The sequence below is a fragment of the Neopsephotus bourkii genome, unplaced genomic scaffold (genome assembly GCF_033783945.1).
Source record: "Neopsephotus bourkii isolate Nb327-2 ecotype Australia unplaced genomic scaffold, CSIRO-AGI_Nbou_v1 NB_272, whole genome shotgun sequence".
In the NCBI taxonomy this organism is placed as follows: domain Eukaryota; kingdom Metazoa; phylum Chordata; class Aves; order Psittaciformes; family Psittacidae; genus Neopsephotus; species Neopsephotus bourkii.
Genome location: NW_026900781.1, coordinates 6180900 through 6199995, shown reverse-complemented (window position 1 = coordinate 6199995; position 19096 = coordinate 6180900). Strand labels below are relative to the sequence as shown.

General features: G+C 38.7%; 2 protein-coding genes across 2 annotated transcripts in view; one reads left to right on the top strand and one right to left on the bottom strand.

Moving 5' to 3' along the window:
* GMPR (guanosine monophosphate reductase) overlaps positions 1-19096 on the bottom strand; it is a 463469-nt gene that overhangs the window by 288442 nt on the left and 155931 nt on the right. The gene's annotated exons all lie outside the window — the stretch shown is intronic.
* Positions 1-19096, top strand: part of DTNBP1 (dystrobrevin binding protein 1) — a 70439-nt gene that overhangs the window by 45189 nt on the left and 6154 nt on the right. The window lies entirely within an intron of this gene.

Genomic DNA, 19096 nt, shown 5'->3' with positions numbered 1-19096 from the left:
TTGTGTTAAACTGTTCTAGTGTTAATTCAGCAAAGAGGTTTTCTTAAATCCTAGAAGCACTGAAAATGCTGTCTCTTTTGTGATACTCTCCAGTGTTTTGTCTAGTGTCAGTCGTTTTCTGGCTTGCCCTAATTATGAAATTACTGGGGAGGAAGAACATACGAGTATTTGAACTAGTTTTACTGAAATCTGTTGGGCAGAGAAGTTTATTTCATGAACTGTTGAGTGTGAGTTTCTTGGAAACTGCTGCTCTTCTGTCTATAGAGGGTGAGAATGAGTAAGTCCGTGGTATAAATTTAGTCTTACTAACCTGAAGCTTTGCTATAAAAATGTTAATTTTGCTATATTCTGTTAATTTGATCCCTGTTCCAGTGATATCCTTGCGCATCCTTCTTAGTTTGTTTTTTGATATAGAACGCAATATGGCATCTGGCTGCTGGCAAATATTGGTGTAAAGAACTTCCTATAAAAGCTGCAAGATTGTATGTAACCCTTAACTTTGTTCAAAAGGAGAAATCTGAGAAAAATATGGAAAAGTGTTTTGATTTTATCATTGCCAGAAGACTTAAACACATCTGAAATCCCACTTACTGACTTTAAAACGCACAGACCTCTAATTGCGTGGTCTGGTCATTTCCGTAATAAACATGCCCTTTTATATTCTAAGCATAGGGGACAGGATAAAGTTTTAAAAAAAGTTAGATTTTTTTTTTTTTCATATCACTTAAAGTTTCCACTTAAAAACATCTGTTTGCTAGGAATGCCTCTTTGCCATGGACAAAAATATGCTGGCTTACCCTTTGTTTTCAATTCGATGTAGTATTAACTGTTTTTTCAGTTTTATGTTTTACTAAGCTTTATGGAAAGTATTCGATAACTTGCATAAACATCAAGCTTCTGTATGCTCTAGCACTGTTTTTAGAAGTGCTTTCCTTTTATCTTTAAGTGCAAGTTGCTGATTTCCCTCTGTATTGTAAATGGAGTGTTAGTGGACATCAGTGTGATCTCTTATGTCATGACCTAAAAAGAAAATTTGAAAATGCTGTGTGCTCTCCCTTCCAGACTCTTGGGCAACTGCCAGAACTTTGCGTTAAATCCCACAAGCGGTGGTACTAGGACAGTTTTTGCCCTAAAAGATAGGTGGAGTTACATGCGGATCACCGAGCTAGCATCTTTAGCAGGATGGAGACAGATTTGCTCTGACAGTATAATGCGCTTTGCAAGCTTCTATTTTAAGAATTCTTTGCGCTGTGATTTCTTTTTATATTTTAAGACTATATTGGACAAGTATTTTGTTTCTCTTAGGAGTCTTACACTTCAGGAGGCTCCAAGTTCATACTGTCATTGTTAAAGTCTGCAAGTCAGAAAGTGCGTTTACCTGGAGAAGCGTTTTTTACGACTACTTTTAACATGGCTCTTTTATGTTTTATAGCTCAGCTAGTTCATGTTGTTCATTTGTACCGTTATCTCTTGGTTAGGTACAATCCAGTCTGTGTAACATCTGAGAAGTGATTTACTGCAGGACTTTCTATTTCGTATCTTCACAAAAATCTTGGAGCGATCTGAAAAATGAAAGTTTTGCATTCATCTTTAGGGCGAGTTCAGCAGGGTCAGTGAATGTGCAAATGGTACATCTCTGTGCTGCCTGATAACCCTCAGCTCTGACCTCCAGATGTCTTCTTGAATGGAAGGTAGCTCAGTTTCTGGGTTCTGATGGTTATTCTCCTAGCACTGAAATTGAAGATACCATTTGTTAATGACAGGGTGGCTGAGCAGCTTGTATTTCGGGAGGCAGGGGAGGAGTGGTATTAATATGCTTGTATCAGTTTATATAACCTTGGTGACTCCATGGATGGAAGTTATGCTTTCAGTACTGCTGATTTGACTGCTGCCTTTCTCTCGCATGTGACAGATCTGTTCCTATAGGTAAATAAAGGTGAAGGGTGATATCTATTCAAATGCCGAGGACTTTTAAAGAATATGTAAGCAAAATTAAGTGTGAAATGCCCTACATTGAAGTTTCACTTTAAATGTGAGCAGAACTCACTATCTCCTTATCTGATTGTGAGGCATGTTTCCAAACAGAATCATCAGATGTGACCTATAGTATTTTACTCTGCTTCACTGTAAATATGTTATATTACCTGTGGGTTTAAGAATAGCATTTCTTGTTTTAATTTATAAATACATTACTATATATACATGCTTACAAAATGCAATCTTTCTCAGGCTTTTTTCTGACATATTTTTCCCCTGAGGCTGAATATCATAATTCAGTTTACTATTGAGAAAGCATTAAGCTAGTGTTAGAAAAAGCAGGCCATCAGTCTTCAATAGCTGCTGCTATGATTACAGTTTTCACTTTAAAAAAATGATTATAATAGCAGTATGCAAGTGTATAATTTCTGACCTATTTTGAATGGTAAAAGTGGAAACTAGTACCTTGCAAACTTCTTTAGCAAAATGCAGTTCATTCTAGCTCTCTAATACTTAATGGTGTTCATAATTGACATTATTTGTAATAGGTTGAGTACAGTGCGTTTGTGCACTTACACATTTATCTTTATTAGAATTGACTTACAGGTTTTGCATATGTATAGAGATTTTAATATATGAAATTAATTCATAAAAATAAACTAATGAAATATATCTACACATATGTTTTATTTAAACCAGATTAATGTTGTTAAAAAATCTCTTACTCTGAATATTTAGACAAACTAGCATTTTACGTGGCACCTGTAGTTTGGATTGTTTGAGTGAAAGAAAGGAACTAATGAATGCTTCATGAAAATCTATAATCTTATATATATTTTGTGGTTGGTTGTAATGAACCTACTGCTTTCTTGACTAATGCACTAAATTTAAAAGTTTTATTTTGAAAATATAGTTTTCATATATTATCAAGTGTTAGTGCTTTTTTTCCCCTACTTCTGGACCAAAATTTCATCATCTTATGGTTAGATTCATCTCTCTCTGAAGCAGCAATTGTTGATATTGTATTTACTGCGTATGTAAACACATATTTGTCCATTATATTTGAAAAATCATGGCAGTCAGGTGAAGTTCCTGATGACTGGAAAAAGGGAAATAATAACCCCCATTTTCAAGAAGGGGAAAATGGATGACCCAGGGAATTACAGACCAGTCAGTCTCACCTCTGTGCCTGGCAAAATCTTGGAGCAGATTCTCCTGGAAGGCATGCTAAGGCACATGAAAAACAACAAGGTGCTTGGTGACAGCCAGCATGGTTTCACGAAGGGGAAATCCTGCCTGACCAATTTGGTGGTCTTCTATGATGGGACTATGGAATTGATGGAGAGGAGTAGAGTAGGTGATGTCAACTACCTGGACTTGTGCGAAGCATTCGACACTGTCCCACACGACATCCTTGTCTCTAAATTGGAGAGACATCAATTTGATGGATGGACCACTCGGTGGATAAAGAACTGGCTAAATGGCCACATGCAGAGAGTTGTGGTCAGTGGCTCAATGTCCAGCTGGAGACCAGTAACAAGTGGTGTCCCTCAGGGATCAGTGTTGGGACCGGTCTTGTTTAACATCTTTGTTGCTGACATGGACAATGGGATTGAGTGCGCCCTCAGCAAGTTTACCGATGACACCAAGCTGTGTGGTTCAGTTGATACGCTGGAGGGAAGGAATGCCATCCAGAGGGACCTTGACACGCTTGTGAGGTGGGCTGATGCCAACCTTATGAAGTTTAACCATGCCAAGTGCAAGGTCCTCCACTGGGTCAGAGCAATCCCAGACACAGCTACAGGCTGGGCAGAGAAGAGATTCAGAGCAGCCCTGCGGAGAAGGACTTGGGGGTGTTGGTCGATGAGAAAATGAACATGAGCTTGCTTCAGTGTGCACTTGCAGGCCAGAAACCAACCGTATCCTGGGCTACATCCAAAGGAGCGTGACCAGCAGATCGAAGGAGGTGATCCTGCCCCTCTGCTCTGCTCTCGTTAGACCTCACTTGGAGTATTGTATGCAGTTCTGGTGTCCTCAACATAAAAAGGACATGGAACTATTGGAACAAATCCAGAGAAGGGCCACAAGGATGATCAGGGGACTGAAGCACCTCCCATATGAAGATAGGCTGAGAAAGTTGGGGCTGTTCAGCCTGGAGAAGAGAAGGCTGCGTGGAGACCTCCTATCAGCCTTCCAGTATCTGAAGGGGGTCTACAGGGATGCTGGAGAGGGACTCTTCATTAGGGACTGTAGTGGTAGGACAAGGGGTAATGGGTTAAAACTTAAACAGGGGAAGTTTAGATTGCATCTAAGGAAGAAATTCTTTACTGTAAGGGTGGTGAGGCACTGGAATGGGTTGCCCAGGGAGGTTGTGAATGCTCCATCCCTGGTGTTGTACAAGGCCAGGTTGGACAGAGCCTTGGGTGATACCGTTTAGTGTGAGGTGTCCCTGCCCATGGCAGGGGGGTTGGAACTAGATGATCTTAAGGTCCTTTCCCACCCTAACTATTCTATGGTTCTCTATATTGTCAGGGAAACTTGTTTATTATATAAGCACACGTGAAAAGAGTAGTATTGGAAAGCATGATTCAAAATAGGCTTTTTAGGAAGCATCTACTGTTTTATAGAGCATGAAATGGTAATAACGATGTTACTGTGATTCCTTGTGCATGCTTCAGTTCTCATTAGTCACTATTGTAAGCAGATTTGATAGTTTGTAAAAGAATCACAATAGGTTGAAGTTCAACACTTGATGAACACCTTCTTAGTACATCATTCCTGAAGGAAAATACTTGTACCAACAGAACAGTATTTCTTGGTTTATTCTCACACCTACCTAAGTCCTTGTTTGTAATTTCTAGTATATTCAGGAATGGATAATGAGTGTGATGCATGTACCAGATGCTGCCTCTAGTGTGTTTGTCTTGGAAGACATCATGGTCATGGTGTTAGTTGTGTTCCAAAGGTTTGTTGTCAGCCAAGCCCTGTTAGGGCCTGTGTTAGTCTTGTGAGGAGTTTGTTCAACTGCTTTTCACTGTCCCGTCTTGCCTGTCTCGTTTGTGTTTTAAGAGGCATCACAAAGTCTAAGCATCAAATGTATAGATCCCATAATATTGTTTATAACTCATTTCCGTCAAATTTAATATTTTATCTAAAAAATAAATTTTGGTCTTCAAGACTGAACGAAATCTTCCCTGTATGAAGCTGGAGAAATCAGATGTGGTGTCATGTGTTGGAGTCTGCAGCAGCATCTAAGAGATGAGAAATACTCTGCCTCAATTTCTGTTGAAAGCTTAAATCTTAAACTTCGTATTTTTATTTTTGTGTTAGTATCAGATAAAAATACATTTGATTGCTTTAGATGGGAGGCAACAAATCACTTTGCTGATGGAAATTTGATGCTGTTGGGGCTGACAAAGCAGATGTATGGTGACGGAAGAAGGAGAAGGAAACAGGGCAGATATAATGGTGGCCTGAAGGCAATGTTTTCCCACTGTCATGCCGAATGTGTTGTGAACAAGTAATTCATATTTAATAAAGTCATATTGTGTTTTAATGATATCCTCCTCTAAAACTAGTGGTTGTTCTGCCTTTGAGATGCATGTTATGCAAGCTTAGGTATGAAAGAGAGGATCCTACTCAGGCTGCTGGGTAGGATCAGTATACCTCTGCTTATGGTTTATCTTAATGCTTCGGATTGTTACAGGTGTGGGTGGCTATACCTGTTGTAAAGGTATACCATATAATTTTCATTGCTATAGAAAATGACACCTAGTGCAGAGAGGATTTTGTTTGGAGAAATAAAGTGACAGTTAAGAAATTTAACCTTTTTGGAAATCAGCTGCTTGTTTACACTACTCAGGAAATGTGCATGCATCATGTGGGGTTTAAAGCACTTGTGACTAATTACTGCTAAAATATTCTGAAGAATAAAATTAAAAATGCAATTAGTAGAGCCTTATACATATTCAGGAGATAAGGAAAATATTATAAATTAAGTATTCTGTATTTGGTTGGCCTTAAGATGAATGTTTTTAAACTGCATACAAATGGCAGAAGTTGATTGATACAGATGTTAGGGGAATTAATTCTTCAGTTTATACTGTATTGCAGCACAAGCATAGATAAGTGCTTTCTGCCCCAGGATGTGGCAGCAGATGTTGAAGAGTTGCGTGACATCCATGCATTGAAAGAAAAGAAGATCGGGGAGAGGATGAGGGAAAGATTTCATATAACTGCATGTGTTGAAGGAATGATCTCATAGGTAGCTTATTTTACAGGTTTCACAGCCCTAATTACATTGACTTACCTCTTCAGTCAGCCTCCTTCCTTTTTCCCTTCTCCCTCATGACTGCTTTTATCAGCTTCCTGAATTTCTACTTTTGATTCACTCCTCACTGTCACTTTGATGTCAGTGCATCCTTTAGGTGGGTTTTCTTTGTTTCCTTGCATAAGATTATGTATTTGAGGTGTCATCTGTCACTTTGTTTTTACTACAGGCATAGGGTTTAGTCATTGGTGGTCACGCAGTATGTGCTTTTTCGTTCACTTGTAATTGTTCCTACAGTCTCTTGGCTTTTTCCTCTGACAGAGTAGGTTCAGTAGTGTGTATTTCTTTAGTAATGCCGATTTTATTGCAGTGGCTTTTTGTTCTTGGTGTTTGGTATCAGTATGGCTGAGCCTTCTGTATCTCTGTTTTATATTTCTCTCTCCTGGTTAGTACTGTTTTTCTCCTCAGCACTTGTTTAATCTCTACCAGAGTGGAGAAATCCAGAAGAAGGGGTCAAATCTTATTTATTAGCTGTGTTTGGCAATCTGAGTTGTCAGCTGCCCTTCCCCTCCGCCCCCGCCCCGTCTTCATTTCTCTGACTTTGTATCTCATTTCCTTTCGTATTTCTCTCTTGTTTAATGCTCCACTGATGCATTAGTAACATCGCACATCTGCTCCATCCTCTCCCTGGTTTGCTGTGTGTATATGTCTCCCTTCTAGTTTTATATGCATTGAGGTGCTGAGCTGAGCAACTGATAAACTTAATAAGTTATGTACTGCTTTAGTGATAATGATTTCTCCTAATAAGAAGCAGGTGTAAAACTGTGAACATCAAGTAAGGAAAAAATCTTAGTTGTTAAGTACACTTTTTTTATGAGGATACAGATGATCTGGTTAGTTATGTTAACCAGTAAAACTTCTTTAGCTGTATTTTGTTCCAATAAATTAATCTATTAATCTCAATTAATTTAATTACTTAGGTTTTGCACACATGAGAAAAAAACTGTTAGTTTTTGCACAATATGTTTAAACCAGCCTAATAGAGTACTTGAAAAACTAATGTTGGATTCATTTAAGTCAGTTTGATTTAAATAGCAATCTTCAGAAATCAATTTATCTCTTACAGTAGGGTAAGCGAATATGAGCACAGGTTCAGATTACACTGTTATTTCATGCCTGATGCTTCCATTGATGAATTAAGGACTAAACTGCAAAAACAGTTCTGAGTGAACCCAGTTGCCATTACAGCTTTAGCTGGAACTGACAATATGGTGGCTATCGATTTCACATTTGATGTCAAGTCTGTGTCAGGTGCAGGAAGACAGATGAGACAAACACACACACACCAGAAGAGTTTCTTCTTCAGAATTGTTTGGTCTGGAAGAGTTAGTTTTGTACCCAGCCACCAGTGCTTTCTTGGTGTGGAAGTGTTCATTTGATCTAGTGCCATAAAGTCACGTTTATTGTTTGGGTGAGCAACACCATTGACTTTGCCAATATTGATGCACTAATTTAGTCTGGTTGTCTTTTAAAGCATGAATGTCAGAGTCAAAATTTGAATACTGTTGATATGTTGTAACCTGCTAGCTTCTTTTCCTATTAGTAGTACATGTTGGCTACCGTATGGAGTATTGAAATCCCGGAAAATGTAAAGCATGGAACATTTGTCAGGGTTGAAAAAAACGAAAACAGTAAACCCAGCCACACTCTTCCATCATAGTTTACAGACTGTAGGGAAGGTAGGGGTTTGGTTTTCTTCCAATCTGTCATAGAGGTTGTTCTTAAAGGTTTATCTTTAAATGCTTTAGAAAAAGTTATGTTGAAGTTGCAGAAACTGCTCTGAATTAGCAGTAGAATTAAGGAAGTGCTTTGACACTATAGACAAAAACAACCTTTACAGTTGTAAGTTTGAACCATTTAGAGCAATGCTGCTAGAAGGCAGAACTTAAGTCACCAAGGCAGTGGGAACAGATCATCTTTTCAAGGCTTTTTTTTTCTTTTTTAATGTGCAAATACTTATCTTAGATATTTTTCAAGGTAATAATAATAATAAAAAAATCTTACAATAAAACTACTTACAGACAGCTACTATTTGGCAAGTTGGAAACTTTGTCTCAGCTATTTTGTATGAGATCTTTGTATGAGACCATTTATTATCATGTAAAAAATAAAATGAAGAAATGGAATGATTTTGAGTACCTGAACACTAGACACGTGGAAGAAAGCTTAAAATGTTTAGTTAAAAATTTAAAACTTGATAACCTTTCCTTAGAAATGACATATCGAAAATTGCCTTTCCTCAGAGTCACAGTCCATGTCCTCACTAAACTGTTTTTCACAACAGCCATTTTGGTTTTAAAGATAAAAATGTTCAGTGGAAGAAAACACACTTACATATATTTCTGCACTTACCATAAGATGCCCTGTTTCTTAATATGTAATGCCTTTCCATAATAGAAAATGAGAAATTTTGACTATAAAAATGTAGACATATATTCTGAAAATACTGCTTTATGATCAGCCACGTTGTTCTGTTTGAAGTGTAGTAAGATTTTTGTTTTGGTTGTCATGACTTTATTGTGCCTATATAGTTGTAACTATCCATTTGACAGAATTTGAAAGGAACCCATTAGTTGAACAACACCTTTGTAAGAGAATATTGTAGTTTGAAAACATCTATCTTACAGTTATAAAAAGTCTGGCAAAGACATGCCATGCCAATGTTGCAAATCAGTTTTTCTACTAAATAGCACTGTTACAGGTTCAATTTTTTTAAAGAATGGTGGCATCTGTGTTTTACATTTGAGAATATATAGGGATTTTTAAAATAAGTTGGTTTGTCATAACGGGTACTCTGTGTCTAGTGAATGTGCAGGACTGCATCTATTTTAAAATTCCTCAGCTGGTGACACATCCCTAATAGCTATCTGTTAGCAAATCAGTCCCCTCATGTTATTTTGTAGATACTGTTCAGGTGCTTCTGGATGCTGGATTGTAGTGTGAATGGTATTTCAGATCCGGTTTTCCTAGTCGTATCATACAAAAGTGTTTAGTTACCACTAGGATGTCTAAAGATACGCTGTAGTGTCATTCATTTTGTGATGTTCATTGAACAGTGTTGAACTGGACTGGGTTTGTAATCTAATGGTCCTTTTTCTTCTTAATTTCTAAGAATGAAAAAAATAAACCCAGCAGTAACAGGATGAATGAATAGCAGGTTTTCTGCTTGTGTTGGAGAAGTTGTTTTGACAGAAGAGTGGAAGAGCAAATCGACTCAGTTGTCAGGAAAAAAGAAGTGCTTCAAGTGTTCTGTGTGTGCTGCTGATACAATGATTGGCTTATGGTCATCTTAAAATACTACTGCCGTGAAATTTTGACAATGTAAACACACAAGTCTTCTATGTGAGAAGGAGAGTGGTTTCACTGCAGTGGTCCTGCAGTTCTGCGTACTTGAAGACTTAAGTTTAATTTGTGATTTATTCCCCCCTCCCCCTGCCCCGTTGTACTTAGCTTAAAATAGAGAGAAATTGCAAAAACCTGCCAATGCTTTCTCCTATTCATTCCTAATCCCTGGTCCTTTCATACTGATTGAGATCTACTCCAAACACGTAGACCTGTGTTTTAAGGTAAGCATCTCATTCGCACCTTTGGACACAAAATCTGTATTTGTTGAAGTGATACATTTGTTGCTTGTTTAGAATGTGCTCTGTTAAAAGCCACTTTTAGTAACCAGGCCTTAATGTTCTTAGCTCTAATAGAGAAGCACTGCTGATAACCAAGAAACAGATCTTGCAGTTGATTGCAGTAACAGCCTCAGGCTTTGTGCTTTCAGAACTTTAGTTTGGTGAACCAATTCAGATGAGAGAGGAATGATGATTTGGAATGCTTCCCAGCATCAAATATTTCAAGTATGATTTGAATTTGTAAAATGGTCTCCTTTACTATTGAATAAAAATGCTTTAAAGAGTTCTGATGGACATAGATATTTCTGCATTGTGCAGTGCTATTTGACACACATTTGTAAAGCACATCTGTTATCAAATCTGGTTTACATAATGCATCCTAAATGCCTGAGATGTGAAAAAAACAAATTCCCTTGCGTGTGGTTGCATGATTATTTTTTTGTGTGTGTGAAAGGTGTTTTTTCTGTTTCTGGTAGAGCAATCACTGCTTATGTTAACCTAAGATTTGTATTAAAGCATGTCTTTAAAAACTCCTCCTCAAGTCTAAAATATGTCACTATCAATGTAAAGTAAGTCAGACCGAATTGTACTGCAACTATGAATCTGTAGCTCATTCCTTTTTGTTCTAAAGCCTGTAGGACTCTTTGGCAGGCTCTACCCCTCCCTTTGGAGAGGGAGGTATAAATTCCATGTTCAGATCAGACAACTGGTTATTCTGAAAACAATATGTGGAATAAGCACCTTGTTTTGTTTCAGGTGGTAGGAACGAAGACAATGATTTGTTCACCTTCAGTTTTTTGAGGCAAGGTTTAGTTAAGTGCCGAATGGTGTTGCTCTGCATATCTGAATATGGTTATAATTTGTGTAAAGAACAGTTTCACCAAAGCAAGGGTCTAACACTTGATGGTGCTCTTAAGGCCAAGTAAAAGCTGATCCCTGCCAACTGATTTGCCATGTTGTGGAACCCATATTTTCGACATGTGCACAATCTGTTGTGACAGCAAACAGTATCTCGTAATTTATTTATGTATCAATGCATGCACATAATTTGATCTTGAAGGCAAATACCTCAGAGTTGTGCAAAGGTTAAGATTAGCACTATTCTTGTAGTAGCAGAAGCCATTTGGCTGTCTTTGAAAGCCTTCCAAAGCAAAGGCGGTTATCTTTTTGGAATGGAAAATAGTAATTGTTCGATAGGTCAATTTGTACTCGGTTGATGGGATGTTATTTATCTTATTTGAGACAGCTTCATGGACTTTTGCAAACCTGAATAGAATACTGCAGTGCTGTGGTTTCTATTATAAGTACTTTGGGTTTAGATTTGCTGTTGATTTGGCTTTCTACTTGAAAATGAGTATTTATGAGATAAGACAGAAAAACAATAATTGCAGAGCATATGCATTAAATACAACTTTTCATGACAGTGGACTAGTGCTGAGTCATTTGAACTGTTGTCAAGTACAGTTTCTGTAATAGTGGAATTTTTCTAGTGTGTGGCTAGATTTTAAAGGCAGATTCACAAATCTGGGTTTAATTCAGAGTCTTCACAAATAAAATCTATATGTATTGAAAATGTGTGTCAGGTTTATTTATAGGGAAATTATATACTTTGCAGCTTACTAACAGGATTATTGTTCTTACAATACCATAAGTGGAAGATTTATAGGGATGCAAAAAAAACCAAGTGTGTGAGCTCAGATAATTGCCATTTTGTTTGTTTTTTACTTACTTTCTATGCTAGGGACATTCAGTTTAATGTTATTCTTTCCTTATCACCTTTTCTTCTGTATCAGTTGGATAGAGACCTAACTAAATGAGGAACAGGGGAGTTAGGAGACCCTCTTCCTAACAGAGCCTGTCCGGGTGTGAGTTGAGGAGGGTCTGTGGTATTTCATTTCTATCCCACTGAAGTCATGTTGCTAAATCCTGTCTTCTAGAAAGACAGCAATTGTCACTTAGTGTTCTTGGGCCTATAAATGAAATTGAATGAGGAAACTGAAAAATGGTGGACTGTAGATTTGTTAACCCAGAATTAGTCAAGGATGAGAGTGGAGAGAGAATTCCCCACTAAAACCTTTATTATAACATTATTGTACTTTGCAAGACATACATTTGCACATCTGAAGGTAGGAAAATACTGAAGCAAGTGTGGAAAAAACCTCTAATGTGCTGTAGAACAGGATATCCATCATGACTCTGACTATAGTTAAAGCAAATTAAAACAATTCCAGAATTGTTCCTGATTACCAGATCTGCAGGCATGAAAATTTGTTGTCTTTTAATCCAAAAAATTCAAGAAGGTGGCAAATACACTCAAGTTTCAGGATGTTTTTATTAGGAACAAAATGGCCAAAAGCATTCTTACTGTTTCTGAACCGGAGTAGATCTAGTTCTAAAATGAGAGTCACTTAATGCTGCTGTGGGCAAACTTTCAGAGGAGTCCTCAGCTGGTGTATTTTTAAGCTTGCAGAGAACAGAGAAGGGTGAAAGCAGTTTAAAGAATACCGTGTGCCATATAGCTGCTATGTATGATGCTCTGTTTATTTTGTTGCAAAAAAAAAAGTACAGTCAGGCAAGGGAGAAGAATTTAAGCTCATATATACGGCCTAGGATGCTCTAGGCTTCTCTGAACACCTACATTAATTACAATGTGGGCCATAGTAACTGTTTAAAAACTCAAACACAAACTGGGTGCAGTCTGTCCATATCTCGGGTGTATTCTTATCCGCAGTAGCAAGGCACTGGCCTTGTCACACTTTACAAGGCTTTAAATGTAGGAGAGCACTAAAGGAAAACTGAAAATAGAATGAATGTAAATGTGGTAGCCTTTTGTTTAGCTGACCTAAAAGGTCCTAGTTCTGTCAAGTCCTAGTATTCTTTTCACACACTGTGAGGCATAGGATTATGAAGTTTGTGTGAATTTTCTTTTATAATTGTGTATGTATTTACATTTTTAGAACCCTGTTCAAGCATCTGCTGTTCACAGGAGCCTATTTTTAGTATCTCTTAATTACAGTGATTTCCCGGTAGCCAGATAAGAGTTTTGAGTTATGTGGAAACCTTTTCCCAAGCTGTCTTTCCTGTCTCATTGGTCGGAAGCTGCTTCTTCCTCCAGGTGCTGCTTTAGGAGCTGGAGTCTTGGCATACACAGGCAATTATTTTCAGTGGTTTATTCTGATGTTTATTTAGGCATATTCTTTATTTTTCAAGGATCTCAAACACGCACTTTTTTATAGGGGATTTCCAAGGTAAGCCAACTGGTTGGAACTGCTTATTGGGCAACTTAAAAAATAAATAATTTCTGTGCACTGGTAAGACCTTTGCTTTTCCTCTTGACTAGATTATTTGTGAGCTAATTAGAGTTTTCATATGCTGATGCACGCTATGAAAACAATAGTTAAAAATTACCAAGGAATACATTTTAATGACTGCTTTTTAAATGAATAAATACTTTAATAAAAATTATTTTTATAATCTTAATTTTAGCAAAATATCCCGGCAGAAAAATGCAGGCTTTTGAGAGTTGTCAGGCAATAAATCTCATTTGGAACGATGTACATTTTTTCCTACAGAAATAATCTTTCTGTCACTGAAGTCCAGTGAAATCCTGACTTTTCATTTTAGTGAGCAGTGACTTAATTTCTTCTTTAATTATAACTATTTAAATATACCTTTGCTTAAAAAACAAGTACTTTTTAAATAGACTTAAGTCAGTGTTTAAAAACAATTTTGTAGTTTTCACTTGTTTTCTTTTCACTCCTATTTGGAAGAAAGACTGTGTGCACCCAATTCACATACTTACAATTGGTTTTCAAGTCTTGCCAACAGTCTTTCCCCACTTGTCAGTAAAGCATAGTGCAAGAGTGCTCTGAACTTCCACCGTCATATTATCGAAATGCATTCTAAATTCTGTCAAGAATAATTTAAACATTTTTGAGGAAAACTGCATTCTTTGAAGTGCTCCCCAGTGTCTTGCCTCACTTTGATATCTTTACTTAAAAGGGTATATAATGAGGCTGTTGCAAATATAAGTTGCTAAGTTATAATGCACTTGAAAAGTTACTTGGCTGAATGCCTGACTTCAGTTGTCTGGTTTGATCTTCTTGCTCTGATTTTTGAAGGCTTTCAGTTGTTCAGTGAATAGCCAGCTTACTAATAGTTTTTTGACGGTCTCACACAATATTCTTGTAGCCAAATTATGATGTTACAGTCTGGAAGGATGGGCAACAAGATGGATAGCTAGTTGGCTTAGAGGGAGCGGTTAATGGGTCATACTCTACCTGGAGGCTGGTAACAAGCAGCACACAAGTCTTTTTCCTGGAGGAGGTGGTGGAGGGTCCTCTCCCTGAGTTTGCAGATGCCACCAAACTGGGGAGATCAGTCAATGCAGTGAGGGCAGGACTGCCATCCACGTGGACCTAGAGAAGCTAAGGAGTGGGCTGACAGGAGCCTTAGGGAGTTCAGCAGGTAGAGATAAGTGCTGCATGCAGGCAGGAGGAGCCCTGCAGCGAGACCCGCTGGGGACTGAGCTCTGTGGAAAGCTTTGGGGGTGCAGTGGGCAGCGAGCTGGGCCAGAGGCAGCAGCACGCCTGGCAGCAGGGGGGCTGCCGCTGCCTGGGCTCTGTGAACAAGAACATGGCCAGGAGATCAAGGGAAGGGATTATCCTCCCCTACGCAACGTGCCTACATGCAGGGTCCAGTTTTGGACCCCTCCGTGCAGGAGGAACATCAAAAACCCAGGATGAGTTCAGTGGAGGACTGCTTGAAACTTTGATACCTTCAATGAAAGCAAAAAACCCTGTGAAGAACACTTGCATACGTTTTATGGCCTGGTTGAATGAGTCTACAAAGACCGGATGAACTATAGAGGGGTGGGGAAAAAAGGGCACTTAGTCTAAGCTCCGGTTTTTGTGTTTACTGTGTCTTTCTTTCTTTAGACCAGATACATTTTTGATTCTAGTTCACATAAGGAATGTGAAGTAACATAATAAATGAATTGAAGGAATGTAAACAGATTGTATAATGGCATGAAAGCACCAAAACCCCATTTTTTGCTGCCATTTGGGCAACATGACACCTTTCACTTTCATATTCGGTCTAAGGGATGTGTTAGCAATCTAAGCCAGTGCTTTCAGTTGCTGATTTTTTCGGTAGTCATTTTTCTAATTTCTGTTATTTGTAACTATAACTGAAAAATGTATAATAATGTAGATTAAAGTATAAAATGGTCACTTGGTTGATCAGATATGTGGCAGAATTTTAACTTGTAGGAAGCGTCAGTCAGGCATATGGACCATATCAGGAAATGGTGCTCTTTATACTTGACTTACATGGTTATAAGCTACTGTATTTTGTTCCTTTGGAGTCTGGATTTTTTTCTAGTGTCCAGTTCAAATGCTTAAGATGTGGGAGGGGCCTGTTCTCAGAAATAGAGTTCATTTATAAATAAAAATATTTTATAAAGTCATTAAGAAAAAAGATCTATCTTGAGGTCCTGGCTTTAATAGTTGTATCTTGTAATAGGAGTACAGTGTCTTAGCACAGCTTCTGGCTGCAGAATCAGCTGAGATGCAAATTGAGATGGGAGAGCATGGACCTTGTACCAAATAATAATGTTGTATTCCTAGTCTTGCCTTGATTTCTGTGTTTGTAGCTGTTTGTACAACTAGATGGTGATTCCCCCACCCCATCTCCCCCCAAATAAAAGGCTGAGGGAGGAAAGTGCCCATAAAGATGATTAATGCATTAAGGACTACACTTGGGGCACTGGGTTAGTTTATTTGTTTTTCATAAACTTTTAAGAGCACAGGGCAGTCATTTTTAATGGCAGGTACAGCTTTCCAGGTCCCGTTAGCTGATTTAGGCAGAAGCAAATGATGACTTGATGATTACAGCTTTTTCTCAGGCTGAGGTGTTTGGAGAAGTGAAGTCATCCCCTGAAACTTCCTGGTAAATCCTCACCTGGCTCCGGGAGGTGAGGGCAGTGTAGCATTGCATTAGGGGTGAGCATATCCAGAGGCTGTTTCAGGCAGAGTGACTGGTTCCAGGGTAGAACCAGCTTCTGCACTTCAGTGCCAGCAGGGTGAATTCAAGGCTCTGGAGAGTGTGTTGTTCAGCAGCACTGGAGAAAATGAGATTTTGTGGCAGATGGAAGTTTTGTGGACGAGCAGTATCTCTTTGCGTGGTCTTTGGAGGAGGCAGGCCATCAGTTGTGCTGTGACTGCTGGGGAGGTGAGCTGTGGGCTGGCCGTGGGGCTGTTGCTGGCGGCGGTGCAGAAGGCTGTACGTCAGCACTTGAGCTTCCAGTTTGGAAGAAATGTTCTGCCTACTTCTAGTTCTGTTCTCTTAAAAGACATGGTGTATAGCTGAAGTTGCCTTTTATTTGGTTTATCATGGCAACTTCAGTAAGCCTGCATCTCATTGTGAATTAGCTTTTTCTGTGTCTTTTTGCTGTGCACATGGCAGTGTTGATTGGGAAATAGGTACAGTTACTCATTCAAAGGTACAATTTTATGGTGAAAGGAAAAGTGTGATAGTACTTTGAGCTCTTTACTGTGAGGGTGATGAGGCACTGGCACGGGTTGCCCAAAGAAGTGGTAAATGCTTCATCCCTGGCAGTGTTCAAGGCCAGGTTGGACAAAGCCATGAATGACTTGGTCTAGTGGGAGGCATCCCTGCCTGTGGCAGGGGGTTGGAAGTGGATGATCTTAAGGTCCTTTCCAACCCACATTATTTTGTGATTCTATGAAGTGTGTCAGGTCTCAGTTTGCATCCTGGGAAGAATTCGTATGCGGACATGAGCTGTGTATGATGGTATATGGATGATACATTGATCTTTCTTAGACACTTTCTTAGAATCCCTTTGGTGCTGGCTCCGTTTAGAGTTTTGTAAACATGTAAAACTGCACATGGATTATGGAAAATATAATTCTGAATAGTTTTGTCAAACAATACACCCATTTTCTGTGGCTTTGTGTTTGACTGTTAACTTCATCTAGCCATCCTCATCGCTTCTGATAACAAACAGAAACCCTAAATGTCACAGTTCGGTTTTGCTTAGCCTAGCAATTCCTATTACACCTGGCAGAGCGTGAAATCGTGCAGCCAGGTTCCTGATGTTGGCTCTCAATAACTGACTTTGGAGAGCAAGCCTATGACAACTCTTCAGCCGTTGCATTCTGAGTTTCCTCAGAACTTGTCAGCACAGCAGGCAGCTGTTATAATTTAGCTTTGGCCAGTGACAATTTCAGTAGTTAAGATAAGGTTTTAGGCAGTGTTAAGAAAGGAGTTGTGTCAGTCTCATGTTACGTGGATGCTATCTCTGTTTTAGGGTTAAAAATATCCTGAACTACCAGTGCAGAGTGCAAAACTGTCAGAATGTATTATGAGGAAAAGGAAATTACTGTTGTCAGTGAGAGCCACTGGCGTTTATTATTACAATTGAATGGCGTTTCTGCATCATACACAATGTTAATAATTGCTCATCATTCAGGACTGTAGTGAAGTGCTTCAGGGAACCCAGAGACCGTACACCACAATGTAATTGATAATGAAGACTTGTTGACTTAAAGGAAAATCCTTTCCTTATTTTACACTGATGTTTTGCTTCTTAAATCTGTTTTGAAAAAGAAAAATTTCAACTTACTGATGTTTTAATGGCTATTTCATGTATCAGTCCATTCTTACGGCTCCTTTTGGCAACTATCACAGCTTTTTTGTTTCTGTGTATGATCTGTGACCTTGATGCAGACAACAGAGTGAATTACTGCTCTCTGATGTTTTTGCCTGGTTTAATAAAACTTTTTATGTATTTGGATAATAATCTCCACAATGGTAGATGCTTTTCATGAATTTCTTTATTGTAAAATATGATTAAGATAATATTTACCCTGGGAGACTAACATGATTGCTTGTCCTAGATATTCTTACACTCCTTCACATATATCCATGTGAATGCCGTATTCTAGCTGTGTCTGTCTGGTGTGTGAAAGCTTGGATATTTTTTACCCAGCAGTATTTGTTGGAGCCTCCCTTAATGGGTAGAACACAAGACCAGCAGCTCTTCTCACTGCCCTGTCCTTTCCATCAGCAGCTCAGTGAGCAAATCCTTTTATTGTAAGCAGAGAGCTTTGAGAGCAGTGTAGAGAAAAGAACAGAGAACTCTGAGAGGAAGGTTCCAGTTTATGTGTTCCATTCCTCCTAAAAAGACTTTTTTTTTCCCCCCTAAAGCATAATCTAACAATGCTCTGGCTGGATTCTTTTCTTTGGCCAGTCAGCGACTCCTGTGGAGCAAAACAGGAGGGAAGGAGTTCTTCTAATCATATCCAGCGTAATACATCTTTCACTGTAGGAGGAAAGAGGAACTGCTGGAGAGCCAGAATAGATACATATAAGCAAATTCAGTTGTCACTCTATGTCTGTACAAGCTATACAAGCTGACCTTTCTGCTTGGTGTCACATTAGTAATTCGTGGTAGTTAGCTTTGCTTTTTTAGTGTCGGTATCATCATCTTTGGGCACTTTCTTTGCTGCTGTATACAGAGAAACCCGTGTACGTTCTCCTTAATGACTGCGTGGTGTTGTCATTGTAAGCAGTGCTGTTCACCTACCTCCTGTCACAGCTTCTGTGGATATGTGCCTGCATGACATGCAGGGTATTCTTTAGGGATTTTTCTAGTCTGCCTGAAGGCTGACAAAACCAGAACCTCACACACATGTGCACGCACGCATGTATGTGTGTGTATTTGTATGTATGTACATATAAGCACGTGTATATCTATCTTTCCACTTATGTTGTGGTAGAAATGTGCTGCAATGTTTAAATTAAAAGTATTAATGTTATATATTTGGTACATATGAGAGCAGAAGCATCATTATCTGATAGCTCTTTGGGGCAGAATTGTAAGTCCTGGTTGTTGATGGACAGCGCTTGGAGGTGTTGCCATTTATACAGTTCAAGAAATCTGCATCTTGCCTCAAGATAAATAGCTCTGACATCACTTTCATGTGAAGGTTATGCTGCCTAATATAGTATTCTTATCCTGCCAGTTTTAAAATACAGTTGCAAAGCGCAGAAGCCTTCTTTTATAACAGCCTGTGTTAACAGTCTGTAGTAACAATCTGTCAGTATTGAATGGGTTCAGTAGCTTTTAAATTCTGAGAGTCAG